Source organism: Choloepus didactylus, chromosome 4, assembly GCF_015220235.1.
Source record: "Choloepus didactylus isolate mChoDid1 chromosome 4, mChoDid1.pri, whole genome shotgun sequence".
In the NCBI taxonomy this organism is placed as follows: domain Eukaryota; kingdom Metazoa; phylum Chordata; class Mammalia; order Pilosa; family Megalonychidae; genus Choloepus; species Choloepus didactylus.
In genome coordinates, this window is record NC_051310.1 from 83,353,464 (window position 1) to 83,361,342 (window position 7,879).

The 7,879-nt window shown below is 37.7% G+C and overlaps 1 long non-coding RNA gene across 1 annotated transcript in view; it reads left to right on the forward strand.

The window, feature by feature from the left end:
- LOC119531577 overlaps positions 1-3,527 on the forward strand; it is a 66,839-nt gene extending 63,312 nt beyond the window's left edge. Inside the window, exon 6 of the long non-coding RNA XR_005216347.1 lies at positions 2,926-3,527. This is a non-coding gene — a long non-coding RNA (uncharacterized LOC119531577). The remainder of the gene's footprint in view (positions 1-2,925) is intronic.
- Positions 3,528-7,879: the final 4,352 nt, after the last annotated feature.

Below are 7,879 nucleotides of genomic sequence, written 5' to 3' on the forward strand. Positions count from 1 at the left end.
ATTTCACGTCCCTAAACAGAATGTGAGAATGTAGTCACATTATAGCTGTACTAAAATGTTAGGCTACAGCAGGTCTCTATTCAGTTCCCCTCTAGTGCAGGAATCAAAATCAGGAAATGGCCTGCTCTGTAACCCATGAATTGTTTGTAGCTCAGGACTTTTTACATTCTGTGAAGCCAGCCCGATATGTATTAATAACACATTTAGCCTATATTATGTACAGTAATTCCTAGATGAAAATGATACTTTTGAGCCTATTTGTAGAACATGTACTCTCAGCTGATTGTTAAGATAAAAAAGGATAGAGTTCATATAGTTTTCTTTATATTTGACTGCCTAATGGTATATAAACTTATGAGCAGCCTAATGGAAGTTAGCAATGTAATACTGGCTGTGGACTGGCCTTTTCTTTTATTTAAGGATAACTATCAAATTTTGGGGTTGAATTGCTAGAATCTCTAAGATTAGCTTAGAATTTATTTCTAATAATGAAAAATTGAAAGCCACATCTGTGTCCAAGAGTGGTAGATTGATTACGTACATATGGCATCTCATTGCTGAAATATTGTGTGGGCATTAAAATGCTGATGTGTATAAAAATATTGAAAAAATGTTTTTGCTATAACCTCAAGAAAGGTTAAAAGGCAAACCTTTATTTAAGTTCAAACAACTTTATGTGTATATTGACTGTGAACTTGTCAAGGTGGTAGATTTTGAAGTTATTTTATTTCTGTAGAAGTTCCTATGATGCTTTAAGGATGAGGGAACACTGAAATCAAAAGCATTGCACTGCCTGGGTTGCTCCTAGCTGAGTCATGAGAGTTGGACTTGACAAGGGGAACTCTTTCTTCCCTAATTCCTGAAAGGCAGCTGAAGGGATCATCCCCTAATGAGAGATGAGCACATGGTTCACCCGCAAAGAAGAAACTGAGATGAGATGGGTGAACTTAGAAACTACCCTCATTCCACTTTAGCAGCCTGGTGTAAACAAACAGTTGTAAGAGGGACCTGGAGCATCACACAGAAATCAGCACAGCTTCCCAGCTACTGTAAACACACCCGAGTCTCCTGATCTTGATAGAGACTGATTATCTTGCAGTGGATGGGAGATGGGGGAGGGCAGCGAGAGGGAAAGAGAACTAGCAGATGGAAGTGCCAAAGTGCTTTACTAGTCTTTGAGGAACTGTGCAAAGTGGGAGGATTGCCAGAAATTTAGAGATGTGCAAGAGTTTTTTCCTTTCAAAAATGTTTCGAAGGTGAATTTTGGAAATGCATGAAACACTTGATAGCCCATGATTTAGATGTTAAGCTTCTACAACATTTAGGAGAAGTTTTTAATTGGATATTTTGCAACCTTTTCTCAGAGGATGATGGAAATCTAGAACATTAGACTTAGAAGTGAGTTGGAGATAGAAGTCATGCTCTTTAGGTCTCACAAAGAATAGCCCATGCCATGCTGACTTCCTTTTTCTGATAGGGTGAATGGATAGTCAGAGAGGGATGTTGTAGACCAGAGCTATTTACACTGTAAAATGTATAGGAAATCATCAAGAGATCTTGTTAAGATGCAGATTCTGATTCAGAATGGGGCCTGAGACTCTGCATTCTGAAGAGGCTCCCAGCTGATCCTGATGCTACTGGTCTATGAACCAATCTTTGAGTATCAAGGTTTTTAACTATGGCTTCCAAAGTTATAAACTGGATTCCTGAACTCTTTGCCTCAAGTTTCTGATTCAGTAAGAAAAAAGTTTATTATTTTTCAGACTTCCTAAGTAATCCTCCTACACAACTTATTAAGGAACCATAGCTCTAGGTGCTGCCTAACCAGCTACAATATCATTATTGTTTTGAATATAACACAGTTCGGTGTGCTTGAAACTGGTTGGACCTCTTCTTAATCCTACATATAATTAGTAACTTCTACCTCTGTACAACTTGACCTTGTACATGCTTCATTATTGCATACTTTGTTCTCCATTCTTGTAAGCTTTAACTCTTCCCACCCACACTCTCCTCTTCACCAACACATCCTTAATGGATTTTATAAGCTTGGCTACTTTTTTTTTTTTTTGTAACTGAATTGAGCACTCACTTGGTTCTGTATCAATGAGCCTCAGGCTTCTCATCTGTTCAATGGACATGGTAATATCTTCTCTATCTACTTTCGTGACGATCAGATGAGAAGAAGCCTGAAACAGTGTCCAGAGCCTGACCTTGAAAATCAGTAATCCAAGGTTCTAGGCTGTTCTCTGCCAAGTTAGCTGTGATCTCAGACAAGTAATTTAATCCCTTTGATCCGCTCTTGTTCATCAATAACAAACGGATTTTGAAAAGTGTTAAGTGCTATACAAACATAGGAGAATCTTATTAGCAGCAGGAAAATGAATGCTTTTTAATTTTGCAAAATCAACATCCCAAAGTTAACAGCATTTAGTTAATATTTCATTAATTTTTGCATGGATTCTCTCCTTAGCAGTGTTTCTTATGAAGGTCTGCTAGCAGGGTCTAATATGTATGTATTTCTCACTGGTAGATAATTGTCAGTTGATACATAGGCTCAATTTCATCTCCTTGCATGGTTCTTGTTGGGGCCGTATTTTCCAGCCTTTGTCTGCCCTGAGGTGGGTGGAAATTGCCCTCTTCTATGTTGTGCAAACCCATTGTGAAAGCACAATGCCATCAACATTCTCCATTTGTGCCTTGCTAGAATTATAGTTTTCAATACCAGTTTTGCTTTGCCAGAGGAGCTAATGAATGCATGTTGACCTTGTCTGTTGTTCTAGGGCCACTTCATCACATTGGGCTGTGAAATCAGCATTCCTCTGATGTTTATCTCATTTGTGCCATTCCTTGCCTGGAAATTTTTTCTATAGTGAATTTCAGAGTGAAGAAATACAGATAATGATTTTTTTTTTTTTTTTTAAGATTAGTCTACCTAATTGAAGACTTCTACCGAAGAAAGTCCAGCTGACTATTTTTAAGAATAACTTCTCAAGGACCAAGTTTAATAGGCCATTTGGGCAGGTAAAGGTGAGTTGGACACGTGGAAGGTAACTGAGACATGCTGGGATGATATGGCCTGGGCTCTTCGCCGCCTTCTTGCTGGGTGATCCTAGGTAAGTTAGCTCACTCTTCTGAGCTTCAGTTTCCCTCTCTGTGCAAAAGGAATTAAAGAATGCAGTCTGTTCTGCTAGAATCTATACCCCAGAGGAGCAGAGACCTTTCTTTTGTTCCCCAGTGTACTCTGATTACCTAGAAAAATTCCTGGTACATAATAGGTGCTCAATTAATATTTGTCGAATGAATAGCTTTTCTCTAGGATGAGGAAATAAATGTCCTTCTCTAACTTTCACAAAATATTGCTCCACGTGCCTTTTCTGACAACGCTGTTCACTGGAATGTTCTTTTTGTTCATAACAGCTAAATAGCCTCAGCATTTTGTTCACCATGCCAGAGAAAAACTAATGGCATGGTTGAAAATCTAAACACTTCTGTGAACTTTCACATTATCTAAAGTGTTTATTGACTGGCACTAAAGGAGATGTAACAATTTGAAGCTTCAACTAAGTTTAGTCTTTTTTTTTTTTTTTTTTTACTGTTTAAAAAATAAGTTCTTTTATGGATGTAATTCATACATAGAAGAGAGCCATTCTCAATATTATATTTATCTTCTAGACATAAATATCAATCAACTCCAGTATTCAAAACGTACTACAGTTATAACAGATTTTGGCAGAGTTTATGTATTGCATGCAATGCTAACATAATGTCAACTTCCAAGGATAGAGGCCAGGATTTCTAGTTTGGTTTTGTTAAAGGGAAAAATAATTCCACTACTGTATTTGTAGTTTTTACTACGGTCAAGAGATTAATTCTTGCAAATAAAATTGTTTATACCACCTCCTAATCAGAAAGCTGAAATGATCTGTGGCAATGTAACCTCTAAAAACTTGTATACTATGAAAATATTTCGATAATTAATGCATGCTCCATCTAGAGTAATTGACAGTGAGGTCATAAATGTAATGGGCCATCTGTGTTTGATTTGTATACGAAAATGCTTAAAGGATAGGCAGGTAATTCAAACTTCTGTGGCAGTTGGAGGCAAGGAAGATTTCTTCCAACTTCTCCGAGTAGCAGAGACATTTATTAGGATTTTTTTTTGCCTTAAACTCTTTTCCAGAGTTCCACTCAAGCTATACTTCTCACTGCTCCCCATTCTATTGCAGCAATCCCTTGTAGAGTTTTTGATATATATGTGGATCATAGTCATCCTCAACATTTATGCTTGGCTGTTGTTACCATTTCAACAACTTAAAAGTCACATGTCTGATTAAGAAATAGTATCGAGTCAATCCAATGTTATGACTTTACCATTCTTTCTACTTGGTCTGGCCAATTCAAAAATTTTTTGTAGTTTTGGCTTTTCTGTCAGAAAACAAACACAATCCTGCTTATATTTGTTAACAAAGAGCAATACGAGCATAAGGAAACAATAAGATTTTTATAATTCACCTCTTTGAGTGTGGACCATAATCACCATATTTCTGGATATAATATGGTCTTGGTAGACATGAAAGAGGTTCAAGGATTTTCTGTGCAAGTAAACCAAAAGGCATGACCCATGAAGAAACATTCAAGTCTGCATAATCATTAGGTTCAGTATATGTGTTGTACAGTCTAATGGTTCTTTTAAAAGTTTTTATTCTAGTAACATATATACAACCTAAAATTTCCCCTTTTAACAACATTCAAATATGTAATTCAGTGGTGTTAATTACATTCATGATGTTTGCTACCATCACCAACATCCATTATGAAAACTTTTCCATCACCAAAAACAGAAACTCTACCAATTAAACATTAACTCCTCATTTCCTGCTTAGACCTCAGCCCATGGTATACCTGTATTCTCGTTTCTGACTCTATGAATATGCTTATTCTAATTACATCATTTCAGTGAGATCATACAATATTTGTCTTTTTGTGTCTGGCTTATTTCATTCAATGTGAAGTCTTCAAGGTTCATCCACGTTGTCACGTCTATCAGAATTCCATTCCTTTTTTATGGCTCGATAATATTCCATTGTAGGTAAACACTGCATTTTGTTTTCCATTTATTGGGTGCTGGACACTTGGGTTGCTTCTTTTTTTGGCAGTTGTAAAAATGCCACTAAGAACATTGGTATGCAAATATCTGAGCCTCTGCCTGCATTTCTTTTGGGTATATACCTATAAGTGGGATTGCTGGGTCAGATGGTAATCCTATACTTAACTTCACATGTCGAACTGTCTTTCACAGCAAATCCATCATTTTACATTCCCACCGACAATGACTAGGCATTTCTATTTCTCCATAGCCTCTGCAATACTTGTTATTTTCTGTTTTTTTGAATGGTAGCCATCCTAGTAGGTATGAAGGGGAAAACTAAAACCTATGGGTGGTTTGATTTGCATTTCCTGAACAGCTAATTATGTTGAGCATCTTTTCATGTGCTTTTAAACCATTTGTATATCTTCTTTGGAGAAATTGTTCATTCAAATATTCAAATGGGCAAAATATTCAAATATTTTGCCCATTTTACAAATATTCAAAATATTCAAAATGGGCAAAATATTCAAAATATTCAGATATTTTGCCCATTTTAAAAATTGGGTTGATCATCTTTCTGTTGTTGGGTTGTAGGATTTCTTTATATATTCCACATATTAAATACAGGTTTCCAAATTTTTGGAAAATTTGTAAATTCTGTAGGTTGTCTTTTTACTTTCATGATGAAGTCCTTTTGATACACATAAGTTTTAAGTCTTGATGAGGTGTCATTTACCTATTTTTTCCTTTGTTCCTTGTCCTTTTGGTTAAATGCTAAGAAACCATTACTGAACACAAAGTCCTGTAGATACTTCCCTATGTTTTCTTCTAGGAGATTTTTAGTTTTGATTCTTATGTTTAGGTCTTTGATCCATTTTGAGTTTATTTTTGTATATTGTGTGAGGGAGTCCACCTTCATATCTTTGCATATGGATATCCAGTTTCCTCAGCACTGTTTATTGAGGAGACTATTATTTTCTAATTGGAACCCTTGTCAAAAATTAATAGTCTATAGATGTGAAGCTTTATTTGTGAACTCTCCAATTTGCTTCCATTGTTCTATATGTCTGTCCCTGTGCCAGTACCCTGCTATTTGGATTACCGTAGCTTTGTAATAAGTTTTAAAATCAGGAAGTGTGAGTCCTCCAACTTTGTTCTTTATCAAGATGGTTTTGGGTATTCAGGGGCCCTTCCCCTCCCATGGAAATTTGATGATTGTGTTTTCTGTTTTTGCAAAGAAGGCTTTTGGAATTTTGACTGGGATTATGTTGAATCTGTAATTTGCTTTGGGTAGAATTTACCTCTTAATATTTTGTCTTCCAATCCATGAACATAGACTGTCCTTCCATTTATTCAGGTATTCTTTGATTTCTTTTAGCAATGTTTTATAGTTTTCCATGTACAAGTCCTTTACATACCTAGCTAAATTTATTCTTAGATATTTGATTCTTTTAGTTGCCATAGTAAATGAGATTTCCTCTTATTGTTCCTTCAATTCCAGCATTTTGTTTGGTTCATTTAAAAAATTTCTCTTTATTGAGATTTTCATATTGTTCATGCATTGTATTTCTGACATCTTTTAGTTTTCTTTCACTTTTTCCTTTATCTCCTTGAGCATATGGAAGACATTCTCTTTTCTGAGCCTGTGTCTTTTCCTAGGTTTGTGCTAACTCTGGCCTTAGGATTTAATCCATTTACAGAAATCCAAATGTACTCTCTACTCCCTATGGAATAGAATTTCCCCTCCTCCCAGGTGCTCTATCATATGTCTTAAAGTCTGTATCTTTCTGCCCCAGGCCACTTTGAAGTAATTGTTTCTTACACTGCTTTAGCTGTTCAGCAAGCTACCTCTGCCTGCAGGGCATGTTTTGAAAAGGGGAGCCGGTAATGAATGTCCTGGTTCAGTCTTTCAGGCTGCTACCCTATAGACTGGCACTGACATCTAGGCACCCCTGTATGCTCATTGTGGTTACTCTGCTCCCTCTGTCAAGGACCAACAATGGGAGCACAGACTGCCCCACACTGCACCAGGGAGGAGGAGAGAAGGGCCAGCAAGGGTGCCTTGAGCTTCTCTTACCATTTTGAAAACTGGGTTTTGAGAAAGATGGTTTTGCTAGTTTTTGCTAAGTTGTTCAAAGATTCTGTGGGGGATTGGCACCCTGGAGTATCTCACAGTGCCATCTTGGTTGACTGAAAATCCAAAAGTATTAAAATTAAATATTAAAATTCTTGGAGGCGGGGCAAGATGGCAGACTGGTGAGCTGTATGTTTTAGTTACTCCTCCAGGAAAGTAGGTAAAAAGCCAGGAACTGCGTGGACTGGACACCACAGAGCAATCTGTCTTTGAGCATACTTCATACAACACTCATGAAAACGTGGAACTGCTGAGATCAGCGAAATCTGTAAGTTTTTGCGGCCAGGGGACCCGCGCCCCTCCCTCCCAGGTTCAGTCCCGGGGGAGGAGGGGCTGTCAGCTCCAGGAAGGAGAAGGGAGAATTGCAGTGGCTGCTCTTATCGGAAACTCATTCTACTGATTCAAACTCCAACCATAGATAGACTGAGGCCAGACACCAGAGACTCTGAGAGCAGCCAGCCCAGCAGAGAGGAGACGGGCATAGAAGGAAAACAACACGAGAAGCTCCAAAGTAAAAGCAGAGGATTTTTGGAGTTCTGGTGAACACAGAAAGGGGAAGGGCGGAGATCAGGCCTTGAGGCGCATATGCAAATCCCGAAGCAAGGCTGATCTCTCTGCCCTGGGCACCTTTCCTTAATGGCCCTGGTTGCTTT